The sequence below is a fragment of the Anser anser genome, assembly GCF_964211835.1.
Source record: "Anser anser genome assembly, chromosome: 16".
NCBI classification, from domain to species: Eukaryota; Metazoa; Chordata; class Aves; order Anseriformes; family Anatidae; genus Anser; species Anser anser.
Window position 1 is genome coordinate 10983871 of NC_139737.1, and position 17409 is coordinate 11001279.

A 17409-nucleotide genomic window follows, 5' to 3' on the forward strand; every position below is an offset into this window, starting at 1 on the left:
GCCACCTGGAGGGGACACTTTCAGGTGTGCAGCCACAGGTGACATGGGTCCCTGCCTGCAGCTGGTGCCACGTTTTCTCCCTCTGGATGCCACCAGTTGGAGTGTGAAAGGCAGCGGTGAAAGCAGAGACAAAGAACAAGCAGGACGGGATGAGCTGCCAGCAGAGCCCATCCCGTGGCTTTGTTTTTCCTTGCAGTTGAAGTAGATGCTGATACAAGATGGTGAAGGATTTTTGTACTGCACGCAGCCCTGCGATGCAGGCCCAGGCCTATAGATTGCCGAGGAGACAGCTCGGTGGAAAAACGCTTATGAGGAAGAAATGCTACTGTTGTAAAGAGAAGCTGAGGGAACCATTTTTCTATGGCCATTTCTCCTGGAACACCCTATAAAGTGACATGCTGAGCACAGGCAGACTCTGAATGAGGGACTCAGCACCCTGCTCAGAACGGGACAACCCCCCCGTACCCTGTGAGGTTCGGCTCTCAGACTCGGTCACCCACCTTGAGGCCAGCGGGACCAAGCTTTCTCTCAAGCGCTTTGCCAAAGGAATAAAACCAAGGCTGCGTGGTTTTACTGCTGAGCTGATACTGAGCAAGCAATGGCCCTAGTATCTGCCTGCAATGGCCCATTCGTGGCTTGTGCTGCGAATTAATCCTGTACCTTTTTGACAGCCAGGCATGCCTCTGACCTTTTGAATTTACTTAGGCAAATACTCATCTGAATAAAAAGCCGTGTACCAGATATCGAGACTTGCAGAAGATCAGCCTCCTTCTCTGATTAAAATGTTTACCATTGACTTATCCACAGCTACAAGCATCTTGTATTCAAAATCTGTGACCGCAGCGCAAAATGAATGATACTCTTGAAAAGTCAAGCAGGTAACTAACTGTGAAGTAGCTTACTAACAATGTCTGAGCCTGGTTTGAAAAATCCCAGTGGAAAAGCTGCGGGTTCCATGTTAAAACAAGTTCTTCTAACCAAAATTCAGCACATAGGTTGGGAAATCCTTTTAAAGCTGATGGGAACTGCTGCACTAGGGCCTGTCTGCAAGACCTGCATGCTGCCCTCATCGCTCTGAGAGCCGCACCGGGCGGACAAACTCGTCTCCCGATGCACCATGCATCCACGGGCTGCACCTGCAGGGCGCGGACACCTCGGGCAATGCCTCATCGCAGAGCCCAAAAGCCAAAAATCAGGGACGAAACTCAATTGTATGCTGCTCGTCAAACCTTCCCGCAACTCTCATTAATGCTGCTCCATTGTGCACAGCCCTAATTCACTGCATTCGGTGCGCAGGAGGTGCCAGCAACAACTCCAGCTAGCAGCACCGAGCCCCTGCGACACCACGCTCTTTGCCAAATCCTCACTCCTCGCGTTGCCCATCGAGACTCGAACCTCCGGGACCACAAAGGACTCCGTCTGTACTCTGCTTGTGGGCTCAGAAACACAAAACTTACTGGAAGGCTTGGCGGCTCCCCATTATAAATTCTGCACACCCCTAAACTTTTTCCTCTAACTGCAAAATAATATAAAGTGTTTTTACAGTACCGTAGGTTTTATGTGCCATAAAGCAGCATCTGTGTGCATTCCTGATTTCCACACAGCTTTGACTTACTGTATGCCTTAATTGTCCATTTTTGTTTACAATGTGCAAAGGAAAAGCTTAAATGCAGCTTTCCACCCCCTGCAAATACAGATATTGTTGTTTATTTATAGCTCCTTATTTGCAGAGAACCTACGGAGACAAACAGAAATGTCATTTACTGGGGAAGGCAGATGTACTGAATCAATCACTGTGCCGAGGGGCCTGGGGTATTTCACAAAAGAACCACAATTCACAATGTAAGATAAATTACCCAAACCTTTATGCATCCCTTCCTGTCAGATGCTGTCTCAATACAAAGTTGGCAAAAAATACGGCAAAGCCCCTTTTTCTAGCTCTAGATCTGTTCCTCAGCCTTGAACCTGACCAAACTGCAAACAAAAAAGGAACTGTCTCTGTATTTACCCAGCTGTTGAGATTACACCAAGGTTTTGATCTCGAGCCTCATCTAATGGCGTGTGGCGTGAGATGGGTAGCGCTCATTGACCACCCAAGTGGGCTTTACGTTTCCTTTAGCAGGTTGGGAAAAAAATCTGCCAGCACAAATCGGTGTAAAACTGCTCTTAGTGGCAGGGCAAGGGCTCTGCCTACGTTAAAAAAGAGATATTCCTGCATCTGCAGACACAACGCAGGAGAGGTAGCAGGGAGCTGGGCTGCTTTTCCTGTGTAATGGTAAAAATTGTTGCAAGATAGACAGGGAGGGATTCTTAATTTGGAAAAAAAGGCCAGCACTTCATGGACACCTTTGAATTTCCCTGAAAGCACCAGGAAGCGATCTGTTTTCAGAGTTTATCTGAAGGATTCTCTCCATCACGTTGAACTCGGATGAAGAAGGGAGAACAGAAATTAGGAAGAACCAAAATAACTGTGCACAGAGAAGGGGAGAAGGAAACAGTGCAACAAGGCGCTGCGGCGTTTACCTTCGGGTCGTGCCGGCAGACGGACGGCCAGCCTGGGGCTGGAGCTGAGCTCACGCTTCTCAGCCCCCATCTACAAACCTCTGCTGAATACAGCACCTTATACAGGTACCATATTTCATTTCCTAGCCAAACAATGCTAACACCTCACCACAGAATTAGAAGTATTTACAACCGACCCATCAATTCAATCGCATTCAATTTGTGTCCCAGGGCAGAGACCTTCATGGGGACTGTCCTTTGCCAAAGCTCTGCTGTCCCTGGGGCAGACGTGTTCAGGACCACCCTTCTCCAGAGGTGTTTACTTTCTTGGCCTGATCTCTCAGTGCAGGTACTCCTGTTCTGAGCTTTCTTCTTCACGAAAAGCAAGCAGGTGATAACCCGTGCATCAGCGTTGCTGCCCTGCGATTTAACAGCACGACACAGGGACTGGAGAGCAACCCTGCAGACTCCTCAGTACCCACCTCGTTACTTCGACATCTGCTCTTACCGACCCCATAGCCGGGAGACAGGAGGTGGTACATCCAAACAGTCCTTTGTACAGAGCATCAAATCCTCCTAGCTTTGCTCTGGCCCTTCATCGGACACGACCAGCTCAGTGTTCATGCAGACAGACACCACATATGCGAGCAAGACTCTAAACAGAGTATTCTCTTGTGTGGACAGCTCTAGAAATGTGGGTACATTATCGCAGTTTTGAGCCACAGCATGCCTATATCTTATGCTTGCTCTAGACCTTAAAACCACGGTTCCTGCCACCGTCCCGCTCCTGCTCCTGGGCTCTGACTGCAGATCACACAGCTACAGATGACAAAATAACCCGTGTACCCGCAGTAACTGTTTTCCAAACCCACTGTGGTAATGGAAGGAGCTGGTCTGTAGGTAGATGGGCCGTTTATTTACAGATCATACATAAGATCATACATAAGTTCTTCCCAACAGAAAGCCAAGTTGAAGGTTCCCTGTCCCAGCCCGTGCACACCCAGTTCCTGCGATCTGGGCTGTGGCTGGCAGGGGGCAGCTGGAGCACCGAAGGGTCTTTTATTCCCTCTCCCCTTCCTCATCACTTAAGTGCAGACTGGCAACAGCTTCAGACCAGAGGGGCAGCTGGGCGGCGGGCAGCCCAGGCCTCTCCAGGACAAGGAACACTTCGTCAGCACCGTGATAATGGCAGGAACAAAGAGCCCCTGAGCGTGCCAACCTCTGCCCTTGGTCAGAGCTGAAACCTGGTGGCATCTGCCCCCGGGGAGTTCTTCTTTGCCCCCAGGCTGCCTCCGTGCTCAGCAGAGATGTTGTGCTGGGCGGCGGCCACCAAGGCTCCTCGGTTTGGCAGAGGCTTGTAGGAGAAGGACCATTTCCTTACGGCAACTTGGATGGAAATTACGGTTAGTGGAGGACAGTGCAAAAAATAACTGTGAGCAAGGTGGGGACCTACCTACCAAAGAGCAGGCTCAGCCCTGTTGGGATAGTGCCGACAAGGAAGCAAGGTCGCTAACGGGGGGAGAAATTCAGCCGAGCAATTTTTTTTTTTGGGGGGGGGGGGGGGGAAGAGCAGGAGATGATGCTGGCAAGCACAGGATGAAATCAAGCTGGAGAAATCAATAAAGGGAAAGGACAGAGGGGGGGCGATGGGACGCAGGAAGAGATAAATTAAAGGCTTGCCCAGGGGTTATGATGGCTAGTGAACAATAAATTAAACAAAAGAGGGCAACAGGGACGAGCAAGGTAGTGTGAAAAATTAATTAAAAGGAAGGGAGGCATAACCAAAGCATAAAACATGGGTGCTGGTGGAAAGATTAGAGAACTCAGGGAATGAAGAGGCTTTGGAAAGTGTAATAAGAACCAAGGCAGAGGCTGTAAAGGCTGTGACCACGTGCAACAGCCAGATAAACAATGCAGATGCGTTTTTAAGAGGATGAGAAGCACAAAACCATTGAAGAAGAAAGTAAGCATCTTCCAAAAGGAGACAGCATGGCCGGTGCTGGGGTGCTGGTACACCGAGCCTCACTCCTCGGCTTGTGCACTCCCCTCACCTGCCTGCAAGTGGTCTCCATCCACCCCTGTGCCCCCAAAGGAGACTGCACAGGGGCTGCCCGTGGGATGAGGCATTGCAAGATGGAATATTTTGGCCAAGATAGCCCCCTAAAGCAATATTTCACCAGAGGGCTCTCACTTGCCACCGCACTGCACGTGGCGCCTCGCTTTTCTCAGGAGCAGGGGGGCAGTTTTTAGAAAAGCATCTAGGGGCATGTGTGGAGATGGGAAATAATTGTGCGGGTATTTTCAGGCCCTTCAAATCACAGAGGAAAAGAACAAATTGGGCAAGCCTGGATCTCATCTCGTCTTTAAATCAGCATCCTTCAAAATGAATGGTCTGCCCTGGTGCCTGGTGCCTGGGGAAGGTTGAGATCTTAAGCAAAAGGTACACGTGCCAGAGGAGGGGAGAAGAAATAATAATGACATCCAAAGCTATGAGAGGTAAATTAAAAAAAAAAAAAGGCAGATTATTTTCAAAGAGCAAGATCAACACACTGATGGTGGCAGCTGAAGTTGGACAAGGAGCAGCACCGCGGCTCAGCCGGCGGCAGCAGGCCCCCACGTGTCACAGCGAGCACTCGGAAGGGAAGTAGGACAAAAAGCCATGGATAATTAATAACACTGCAGACAGCTAAGTGGGTTCCCTGACCTCTCTCCAGCCTCACAAACTTGTCTTTGGCTTCTGGTTAAGCTGGATTATAAATAGCTAAGTTGATGGTGTGTTTTACCTGACAGATACTAGGAAGCAGGTAACTTCTCAGGGACATCGTAGTGCAGAGAGACAAGGCAAAGGGTGTATTCCCAGTCCCTTTTAACACACCAGAGCAGAGCCACACAGAGCAGTAAGGCTCGGATCAAGGAAATATTAGTTGTGGTGTAATCACAGGCCAGCATTGGGCTGAGATGGGCACTGCGGGATGCTGATACCCCAGGGAGCCTGCACTGGACCTGACCCCGCTCAGCATCCCCACCAGACACCACCCGTCCCCTTTTTGTGTGCGTTTCTTAACATGCACAAATCCAGAATGCAAACATAGACCCCTGGAGTCTTCTCCCTGCGCCTTCAACACCCCCTTCAGGATTTGCTACTGGGACTCAGGGGAATTTCATCACTTGACAACAACAAAAGCTGCCTTATTCTCATATATGAAGGCACAAGCAGATGACGGAGAGCCTCTGGATTGTCGCGGGGTGAGGTTTTGCAGCCCAGCAGCTGGCCCCCAACTTCGCAGTGCTTTAAATTAACGCCACAGCGCAGGGCAGGTGTCAGCACAGCATCCCTGCGGCTCACCTGGGATGTGGGAGCTTGCTCAGCAGCTGCAGGACACGTGGGGACACCGCTTGCAGTGCTTCCCCCAGACCCGTACTGCAACAAGACGTCCCTGAACTCATGTGGGAGGCAGGTCTGAGGAGGAAAACGTCCCCTTCCAAAGTTACTTCTCTGACTACACCTGTGTTTTAAACTTACGCCCTTTAAAACACTAATTCCTGTAATTAGCAACCCTCCTAGCTACAAGGAGTCACTGTTCAGCGGCGTGGTGTGTGTGTCACCTTCCACTCAGACTGTGCGTGGTTCAATCCAGCTCCAGAGGCGTGAGTCTGCCCTCCCTGACCTGCTGCTCCTCTGCAGCACTTTCAAAAAGAAATGTTATTCAAGAGGATTCACACAAAATCTGTGTTATTTCCCAATTCTATCTGAATTAGAAGAAATTCAAGAATAGTGCCTGTATCTTCCCACAAACACACGCGCTGAGATGAGTAATTCCTAATGCTTCCAGCTAAGCAATTCCTAATACTTGCTGCAAGCTGTCATGCCATGGCACAGGGAACCCCAAAACCCAACTGTATTCAGTCTGGGGCCTGATGCAACACAGGCATGTGTTCAACCATCAGTCACAGTCTGCAGGTGGGGTTGTTTCATCCGGAGGAGGAGGTAACCCAAGGGAGGTCAATGGGATGTGGGTGTGAGACCTGTGCCTTGCCAGAAAGCAAAGCCAAGGTTGTAGGGACAGATGCCGAAGAACAAACGAGGGTTTGATTACAAGGCTTTCCCCTGTCGCTCCAGAAAGAACGAGCAAGCAGAAGACCACAGCTGACATGGTACCTGTTTGACCACAGCTGACATGGTCCCTGTTTGTCCCTCTGCTCTGAAGGCATCAGGAAGAGCCCGTGGCAGAGCTTGTCCCTGCAGAGCTCACCCACCAAGGACACAGACCTGTCCCCCAGGGCTGGACAGGCCACCCCGAGGCCACCCTCACTGACCCTCTGACCCTGTTTTTTAGTGCAACTTCTAACCCCAGGAAGAAATCTCGCCCCTCACCCCAGAATTGTGGAAGGAAACTGCCCTTCCCAAGGCACGGACCATCGGCGCGGGGACGCGCGGCACCGAGCGTTCGCTGGCTGTCACAGCACGCAGGGGACAGGAGCCCAGCCCCAGCCCCGGCAGCACGAGGTCCCCCACATCAGTGCCACTTCTCTGTGTCACCGCAGCCTGCGAAAGGTCACCGCCTCACAGGGGAAACGTGCATGAAGATGAAATGCTACATAAGGGGGGTGGTAAAATAAGCGACTTTTTGACTAATTTCCTAAAATCCCCAATTCAAACCTCGCTGAAAGCAAATCCCAGGCCCAGATTTCTATTGATGAAGGATGCAGCCATCTGTTTGTTTGTCTTCTCTGCATTTCTTGCTAATTCTTATTTCTCTGTTTAAGAAAATCCACGCTCACATGTCATGTTTGATGCATCTGACAGGGTCAGAGCCATCACATCCCATCAAGCGCACGCTGATACAGCCTTGCAAGGGGAAGCCAAGAAAAGATGTACAAAAAGAGATTTATTTTCAGGTTTTCATTTTAAGGCATCCCCTTGCCTTCTACTTTCTGACTCCCCTTCCAGCTCTGGTACTCAGAGGGGCAGCCAGAAAACTGCACCTGGTCTGAGCCCAGAGTCTGAGCACTGCATGGGGTAATGTCTTCACAGGTACAACAGCAGATGAAGCTGGAGCAGAAAAAATATTCCCTTATAAAGGTTTAGGATTGAGAAATTCAGGCCCAGACCCTCAAAGGTGACTGGATACCTTTGAAGGATTAAGCACAGCTGACTGGGCAGGGAACTTGGGAAAATTACGGTGGAGAACTTGAACTGTGAGGCGTAGACTTGAACCTGTCTTCATCTGGTATTAAATCCTGTTCCCTGGCTTATCTCTGGCTTATCTTATAACATATAATAATCCTTGAGTGGGCAGCAACTGGCTCTTGCCAGGAGAGGGAGAAAATGCCTCCTGGGTGAAGGAGAAACAAGCCAAGATGGTTGGGACCTGGTGGTTCAGACACAGGTGAGAAGAACCTGTCCTCAGTCCTCCTGGCTATCTGCTTGTTTCTCTAAGAAGCCAGGGTGTCAGTAAATACAACCTCCCCGTGCCAAGCCTGTGAGCACTTCCTTGGGCTCTGCAAAGTTCAATGAACGCCTACGTGCAGCTGGGGGACACGTCCGTGACTGATCACTCGAAGCTTAGAAACCTTTAAAGTTTCATTCTGCAAGCATTTGTGCCTGAACGTTGAGCATGGGAGCTACCCTTAGCCATAGAGGCAACTCGTGTCATCATCTGTCAGCTGGTGCTTACACAAGCAGTTACTCGGGAAAAGATTTTACATTTTTGATTCATGCACTACCTCAGTCTGAATTAACCTTCAAGCGTGAAGAAGCTCTGAGAAGCAAAGATAATTTCAAGCAGCAAATCCCAGAATTAAAAAGCAACCCCCCCTTGCCTCGAAAATCAGATAATTTACATTGACGTGTTATTTTGATACGTTCGAGATTTGCAGAGAACTCAGCTCTCAGCTCCAGCACTCACTATGGATCACTTGCTCATTTCGGTCGATCGCAGAAAACCACCCCAGCTCTCGCATTCAATCGCTGACTCGGGGAGGTGCTTTAACCCCCAGCAGGCGCAGTGCACCGGATCACATACGCTGTGTGAAGGCATTTCTCATGTTCTGCTCACCCCCAGCACAGCAACGGAAGCTTGGCGCAGGCAGAAGCGAGGACCGAGCTCCCCAGCCAAGGTCAGTGCCCACCTCTGGGAGCTCAGCACGCCAGGTTTGGCTCTTGCTGGAAAACCCAGCCCGTGGTCAGGGCTGCTCAGGTTCCTACTCGGAGCCAGCTAAGCCCAGCTCTGCGCAGGTCGAAGAGATGAGGGGGCAAGGGCAAGGGACGTCTCCGTCCTGGGGAATTCCATGCTGGCCAACAGCAGGATCTACGTTTTGCAGAGAGTGCTCGCGGTGCTTGCAACCACAAAACAACTCCTTAATAATAATCATCCATCAAAACCACTCTTGACGAGCTCTGCTTCCATGACAGCCAAAGACAGCTTCACTGCCAAGAACACGGCTTTTCTAGCTCAACACTCACCCAGCCCGCTGTGAGAGCGGTCACAGAGCAGGGCCTCATCTCCCTCCCGGGCTCTGCAGGAGACAGCGGTAACAGGTCTGAATCGCTGCCTCCCTTTCAGACCAAACCCCATGCTTTGTTTTACCTCCTGGGAATCGTCTGAGGGTGCTTTCAGTTATTTGGGTTTCTTCTCCCTTCCCTTAGGATTTGCAAACACACACGAAGCACCGTGGACAGCCAAGGTTACGGCACTCCTGCAGACACTTGGGTTTCAAACAGAAGATGTCTGCCCATGGTCACAAACACGTGGGGCCGCTAACAGGGCTCGGGAAGCCAAGCACAACACACCCTGCTCCGAACGACTCCGTGCTTCATCTCCACCTGCACGGCTCCGCTGGAGTAACCCTGTGCCGGAAAGGGATGCTGCTGGCAAGGCAATTGCATTCGAAAATTTCCTCTGCACATGTCTGCCAATGTAAAAATAAATAAAGGCCTTGTGCGAGGACACCTCAGGACCCACACTGCAGAAATCACGTAGTCTAATTGCCTGCAGAAGAATACGAATTTTTTAAAAAGGAAACAACCCACGAGGGGCAAAGCAGGTCAGCGCTGGGTGCGAAGCGCCTGCCCACGCTGGCTGAAATGTGAGTGCTGCAAAGTGCTCGCTGCAAGCAACGGGCCCAGCAGCTGACAGCGGCTGAACCTGCTCTCAGGGCTTTGCACGCTATCGCTGCTCCCGATGGGCTCAGGTTGTCTTCTCGAGGCTCACAGCACCTGTAGCGCCTCTGGGAAGAGTAACAACTTTATAGTCACTCGAGGTACATCAGTTCCTCAAGCCTATTGTTTTCCTTGACCGAAGTATCTTAGGCACAGAGGGGTAACTCAGTCCCACGTTTAGGGTTTTGTAGCCTCGTGCACAGCCCCTAGGATTGCAGCCCCCATGTCCCGCGGCCACTGCCACCGCGGGTGCTGCAGCGCCAGCCAGGGCAGCGCCATGCCTGCCCCTCGCCCACGTCTCCTGCACCTGGGACTGGCACCTGTGAGTCCCCTCTGACCCACAGCATCTCTTCTAAATTAAGCAACCTGTTACATCGCTTCCTTCCTTGGCCCACGGGGTGCTAAGAAGGTCACTGCCAGATCGTAGCTTTAAGTGCGACCGAGCCCCGTCCTAATCCAGAGAGGACAGGAACTGCCGGAGCTGATAAATGACCTGAGCAAGTGATTACAGTCTGGATTTATTTGTGATTAGACACTGTGATGGCCCCCTCCGACGCTGGCTGCTTCTGAGACGACAGACGGAAACCTTCATCCACAGTTTTCATTGAACTACCGAAACCCTTTTAGGATGCTCTGTGTCCCCTCTCTATGGGACACTTCCAAACCTCAGTGGGTCAGCCCTGAAACAGGTATTTCTGTGATCTTCCCAGCATTGCTGAAAAAACAGGCATTTTCATCAGCCCTCCTCATCCTCCGGAGTTACTCTCAATGCTCTCCTTGAGCTGCCTGAATAACAGATATTTTCACAGCTTTTTGTATATCCCCCAAGAAACCGGCAGTTTCAGAGCTCCCTCTGGAATCAACCTTTACTCTGTGAGCTCCCCATAATTGCAACAAATAATCAGCCAGCAGCATTCAAGGGTTCAGAAGCCCTGTGAAAGCACAGGGCTCGCCAATTGAAGAAGGTGCTGCAGCTCAAGCCCTGCAGCCTCTGTATGCAGGATAAAAGAGACTTTCTTCTGCTTAGGGGACAGCACAGCTGCACCTAGCTACAATAAATACCCTGTAGGAAAAGAAGGCTCCATAGCTGAAAGTAATGTTTAATATGCCAATGACCAAAACAAAAGTTTGAAAAACTTCTGGCAGAACTCTTCTTAAAATGCCCTGAATGTCAAAAAATGACATATTTCTGAAGAGCCGGGAGTTGGACTTGATCCCTGCGAGTCTCTTCCCACCCAGGATATTCCGTGATCCTATGATTCTTCCACGCTGCTGAATCCCATAACTTAATTTGCTGAGTTAAATCTAGGTCTCGGGAATTAGGGTATAGTACTTCCTTTGTTCACGAAGGTGACTTTTAGTCCACTTGTTTGCTTAACATATCCACATGTCAGAATTCGTTAGTCGACAAGATGTTTTCATTACTACTAAAGGGAGGTATATTAAGCTAGAAGAAGAGGTTTCAGCCAAATCGTAAACAAGGCCAAATTCCCCTTCTCCTTCAACATCCTGGTTTTGGTTTGAAAACATTCAGGTGAATCGGGGGTAGCCCTCTGTTATTTTGGAGTGTCATCTATCAGATTTCCAAATAAGATAAAAGGTGTAAACCTGAGTGTGGTATCCCTTGGTGTCCACCAAGCAACAGCAGAGCTCTTACCCATATGGCAGGAGGTTCCACCTGATAACATTTATTTTTTCTCTCTCCTACGTTAAGTTCCCAAGGAAAAACGCAACCATGCTACCAATTAAAACAAATGTGTTACACCATGGCTGCAAGCCCAGCAGAACTGGAAACTGAGGAGCTGCTTTTATCTGCCTGGGAACCGGAGGGGAAAGTCCATTGCTGAAAACATTTCACTACCTCATGCTCATATCACGCATTGTGCATTGTACAATTGCTTCCAGTAAGTCCTGAAATCTTCATTCAGTCTCTGCTGAAGCAAACTCCAGTTTTTATTCAGCTGGAGCCCTTTTACTGTGTGCTCAGTGAAAGAGAACTCCCACAAACACAGCAAGAGATCTCCCAGCTCTGGACTACACTGACTTCAGTCGCTCGGCAAGCACAATGAGTTTCTGATCACCCCAGCGCTTCCTGGAGCAGCATTCCCAATACTTAGGGCACAGCATCACTGATCCCCAAACCCTCTTCCATCCCTCCACAAAACCTCTTCTTCCATGAGGTGCTTTCAGCCCGGCCTGCCCGGGGGGCACAGAAGCCTGTGTCCTGGCTGCCCTTGGACCAGAGCTGTCCGAGTGCCGCCTCAGTGCTTTCCTCACGCCCTCCCACGTGCCCGTCACAGCCGCGCTCTTCTGCCTTACCCTGGAAATACCACAGTCTGGGGCTCGGCTTTCATCTTCCCAAGCCCTGACACGGCAGAATGAGGAATTAAAACGTGCTGAACCCCACCACATCCGAACCATCACTATCCGCGCATCCAGGCGTGATGAAGGCACTCTCGCCTCTAGTGCCAGTGGCACAGGGGGGAGCAGCAGGTCCTCACCGCAGCCACCAGCCTCCGACCCCCTGAATGCTTGCACCAGGCCAGGACGAGCACGCACCCAGCAGGCTCAAAAGGAAAGCCTTCAGCCTGACTGCAGAGCAAAACCCACTTGGACCAGCTGGCGTACGAAGCCAGGTGTCCTTAGAGGCTTGTGGCGAGCCTCTCCTTGCAGAGCCGCAGCAGGAACTAATGGCAGGGCGCTCCCGTACCGCTCACCACCTCCGCGTGTAACGCAGGACGCAGCTACTCACCGGGAATGGTGTGGGCACTTGTGTTTGTTAGTCCTTCCCGTCACCAGGTCCGGGAGCAGGCGCAGCACCCCTCTGCGGTCTCAGCTTCGCCCTACAAGAAGCAGGACACACAGTTTTCTACCGGTTGTGGCAAGCAGATAATCCAGTACTTTCTAATCCACGGCAGAGGAGGGTATGCCGCATTGGGAAGATAAGCCTCTGGCTGGTTGTCTGCACGGATCAGACCCAAGACCTTTGGACTTAAGACTCTGAGCTGCTTAGCAAGGGGCTCAAAGCCGGAGACAGAGGCAGTTGTGTTTGCAGGACTGAATACTTGGGATAGCTTGCTTCAGATTGGCTCAGGCTCGGGAAATCCCACAAAACCTGCTACATCGTGTACGTGCTTGCAGAGAACGAGGTACCTGATGGATAGAGGACGGGAATTTTCGGTCACGATGGCTGGGATTTGTTAAGGGAAAAGAGGGTTTCTTCAAAATTAAATATTTCACAGTAAAGCAAACATTTTGTTCATTGAACTGAAATGCTCTCCTTTAAGCCAGTTCCTCTGGGTTCCGTTTGAACTGCCAGGACACCTTCCAGGACTGCAGCTAGGGTGCCTTCCCTTTCCTCCCACAGGCTGGGATACCCGGTTGGACTGTGCAACGCGCTGCTTTGTCACCTTGAGAAGCCTGGGAGGCAGAAACTAACCCAGGGAGTTACGATTCAGAAGTGGAAGCTACAGGATTATCCACGGCATTTGTTACATTGGGCAACACCAAGTGCCCGCTCAGCACGCTGCTGGTGCAGCACCATCGGCACTGTTGGCCCAGCAAGTGGCTCTGCTCGCTGGGAAGGCTGTGGCCAAGACAGCGGAGATGACTGCTCATCCCAAAAGTGGGCTGACTGCTTTTTCAGTGGTGGGATCCAGATTCCACCAAAACACCCCTCCTCTGCAACCAGCTGCCCACCGAACACGGCCTCAGCTCCGCAAGTCCTGAGCGAGGACGCAGGAGCTGCGGTCAAACAGCCGGGGTGCAGCGAGACGTCCCCCTGCTCTCCGGCGCCCAGGCAGCGGCCGCGTCTCTGAGCTCGCAGCCCAAACAGTCCCGAGCGTTCAGGAACTGGACCCAGACCCCATACTCCGAGTCCTAAACCATTAACAAATCCAGTAATTGGAACCAATTCCTTCAAATCAGCCTGGGCTAGCTGACAATGTACAAACAGGCAACAGAGCAAGGTGAGGTTCCTGCTCCTCCTCCTCCACCCTCCTGAAGTCAGTGATGATTCCCAGCAATGTCTCCTGAATGAGTTCCCAGGGCTCTCACTGATGGAGCAGTACTTTTACACTCTGCTCTGTGAAATACTTGGCACCTGGGCTGCCTGCTCCGACGGGGGGCAGCAGGCAGGGATCTGCCAGCTGTGGCTAACAGCAGGGTGAGCGTTGAGTGCAGCCACCACCAGCGGCCCCCCGTAATTAGAGGCTCACTTCAGCCTCAGATATGCCACAGCACTGCAGAAGGTCAAACTGGAGTGAAGCTTTTAATTAAAACAGAGAAAGTACTAAGGAGACAGAGAAATGAACCGCTGGGCTTAAACCACCACCAAGGACAACTCAGTGCGTCGATCAGTGACCAAACGGCGGCTTTCGCAGCAGAAGTCTCAGCGCAGAAGGGACAACCCCTCGTGCACGGGGATTCAAAGCTCTGCATGAAGAAGCCACCACAGTGACACAGGCTAAAACCAGGTGGCCAGGGGGCCACTTTTGCTGTCAACCAAGAACCCGATAAAGAGTCCAAGCTGATGAACTTGACAGTGCTGTTTCCTCAGTTCCCCTCTGTTTCAATGGACCCATCAACCAGGTTTATTGGACCTCTCAAGACATCTGGTTGCATCTCTCAGTACTCCATGAGTTCAGAGATACCACGAGAATGGGCATTCGTGCAAGAGAGATGTAGAAGAGAGGAATGAATAAGAGAAATTTGGAGTCAAACTGGGTGGGAGCAGAGCCCTGAACATCAAAAGTCTCAGTGACGCTGGGGATGTGGCAAACAGAGAATTACAGGAGCAAATCCCAGTAAGGAAGAAGGAGCAGAATTTTTACCAGACATCTGGATGAACTTCTAAACGCCTTCCCCCATCCTCCTCCCAAACTCACCCAGGTCCCTTGGCTCAGGCAAAAGAGTTTTATCTTGCTCCTAAAATCTTCCACTTTTGATAAGAAAAAAACAATGTTTTTTTCAGTGGGGGCTGGAGGGAGGAATTACGGAATTATGAGGAGCAGAAGGACACTGTGCAAAGAGCATCAGAAGCACTTAGTTGTGGTATTGGCACCATGCGCTGGTGTTGCCGTGAGACCAAGGGCCAAATTACTCACCTCTGTGCTCCTTAGGATGTGAAGTTTGACTCAGATGAGCTCTACGAAATTAACCTCAGATTACAGGTGTACAGGAGGTGGCACAGAAGAATCTCACCACTAGCAAGGTCATGGGGGCTAAGAAAAGGAAGTCCCCCTCTGTTGCTCCGTAACTCCTCGTTTCTCCACGCACAGCTACTTTGAAGACCAAATTGTCCTGCTCTTATTCTAACTCCTTCTTTATCGCATGAGTCCTAATGAACTCGGGCAGGAGGAGCAGCAGGCTCCAGCCTTTGCAATGCTGGAGTCCACCTGTGCAGTGCAGTGCAGCATCCTGTGATTTTTCTAGAATCACTTCAACTGATGATGGAAAAGGAGGAAGGAGGTAAATACCCTGCCAACATACAACAACATCTTTCAAACTAAGTAACTGCACCAAAATGTGCTGTTTTATTTTCACTCTGGGCTCCCAAAGCATTTCCCTTCTCTCCCTGAATGATAACGGGTATAAAAATTAAATATAAATTCTCCAACAAAAAGCGAAACGCACTGAAGGGTAATAAATCACCAGTACTGGATGGCATTCAGAGGAAGTTGGGGGAAGGAATAAAGGATGAAATAGCATAGATATTGACTAAGATATATCATAGACCCTTACAAAACCAAGAACTCATCTTCAGGGCAGGGGATTCACCACAGTGGGCTGAATTTTGATAAAGAAGCAAAGGGAACTTGCAGCGAGAAGCGGTGGGGCTGGAATCAGAGGGCACGGAGAACCTCACCCCAGCACCCCGATCGCATCCCCACTTCATGCTGGGATGAAGTCCGGAGGGATGCGAAGACCACGTGCCAAACATGACCCACTGCGCTGGCACCAGTGGGATCAACTGGGATCTCCAGAGACAGTGAAGAAGGTCCAGTCCCACGCAGAACTGGGGCTGCTGGCAGCTCTGAGCAGCAGCTGTCACAGGCTGAACGCTCTCACCCGATGACCTGAAATTCCTACATTTGCATTTCCAATAACCTGAAACACTCCCTGGGGCATCACACAGAAGCACAATATTCTGGAAACATTCTGTATCAGCACCGATCTTCTTCTTACAAACAAGATCACCTTTAGTTTTGCAGGCACCTCCTACTTCATTAAACTTAAAGATCTTGCTCTCCAGGGGTTTCCTCCTCAACTGGGGCAGGAAATGAAAAGACAGAAAATGCAATTTAATTGGGGATGAAGCTTCATCTTTACACTGCCTATCATCATTATGTGTCATTTAAAAACAAGCACGGAGCAGGTGTGAAATGGCACGGGCTCTGGATGCACATAAAAAAGGCTGACACCAGCAGCAAGAATCAGATGGTGCGACCTGAAAACTCCTTTTCTCTTTTCTTTCTTTTTTTTTTTTCCTCAGATACAAATCCTTTTGATATGGGATAGAAGAAATGACAACTTCGTGAAGCCAAGTGGTTTGAAAAGAAGAGGAGCCAGCTTCAGGACGTTACCCTCGGGCAGCACCAGCCCTTGCCAAAACCTCGTGGTGCAGGGCTAGCGATGGCACAGAGGGCAGGCGAGCAGAGGTACCCCAGCACAGCCTTCACCTCACACCGAGGTGCTAACACTGAAGCTGCTGCTCCTGCTTCTTCCTCGCCGGGCATCGCTTTGCTTCCCCATGCCCTGATGGATGAAGTGTCTGACAGGGTCTGATGCACCCCCTCCTGCTCGCAGGTTGCACTGCAGCACACAGCCGCAGAAGTGACCCCAGGGCGCGGAAACTGCCCTGGGAATCGAGTCGGGTGGGAGAGTGCTCTGCTTTCCCTCAGGTTGCCCAAACCCTTCCTTCACGCTCCAGGAGTAGGGAAAAAAGTGATGAAACGCTCTTGTCAAGTCACCATTGAGGATACAAGTTGACCTTGTGCAGAGAGCAGAAGCAAGGAGGAGCAAGCAGAGCTCGGAGGACAGGTGATGCTGCTCACTGCGGGTTCTGTTAACACAGGAGGGGTACAGGGGGAAGGAGACCTGGAGTTCACCTCTTGTACTGACAGAGAGTCTGGGGGTTTAGGGCAGCTTGTTTGGCTCAAGCCTTCGCAGAACAGCCGCCACCACTGAGGCTTTCAGTCTGAGGATGCCCAAAGTCAGACGTGCCACGTGTGCCCCTCCGCTCCGAGGCGTGCTCCAGCACGGGCTTTGCACGAGGGCTGGGGGCTTGGACCTGCCTGTGCCCCAGCTCTGCTCTGCCGTAAGGATGGTGCCTGTGGCACCCAGCTGCCCGCCAGGGTACTTTCAATACCTGCCAGTGAAAAAGTGCCACCCAAGTGCTAAGACAGGCAGGCAGAAAACGTGGACGGGCTCAACCATTTGACTTCAAAACCACCGCAGCCTGGTTCAGCTCGGAGCTGTGTTTCCAGGCTCCTGGGTTGTTGGCTGGGTTGGTTTTACACGACGGCGTGTCTCCTGAAAAAAGGAATGACTGAAATGTAAGATCTCTCAAAGGCCTTTGTGTCATTCTGGATGGTATCGGTAACACTCTGGAGCTAAATACTATTTCTCTAACAAGTGCCATTTCTGTGTCTCTGGCCATGGGAGATAAAATAGGGGTGAACTATGTTAACTAATGCGCTCTAATTAGTAGCTGCCCCTCATTTTCAAAGTCCTGCCCCACACTG

General features: G+C 50.8%; 1 protein-coding gene across 4 annotated transcripts in view; it reads right to left on the minus strand.

The window, feature by feature from the left end:
- RALY (RALY heterogeneous nuclear ribonucleoprotein) overlaps window positions 1-17409 on the minus strand; it is a 118379-nt gene that overhangs the window by 62743 nt on the left and 38227 nt on the right. For 3 of the 4 annotated variants that reach the window (XM_083801218.1, XM_083801219.1, XM_083801220.1), the window contains one exon: window positions 12417-12507. The exons of the other annotated variant lie outside the window; for it this stretch is intronic. The gene's annotated coding sequence lies outside the window, so the exon portion shown is untranslated. The remainder of the gene's footprint in view (window positions 1-12416; window positions 12508-17409) is intronic. 4 annotated transcript variants of the gene reach the window in all.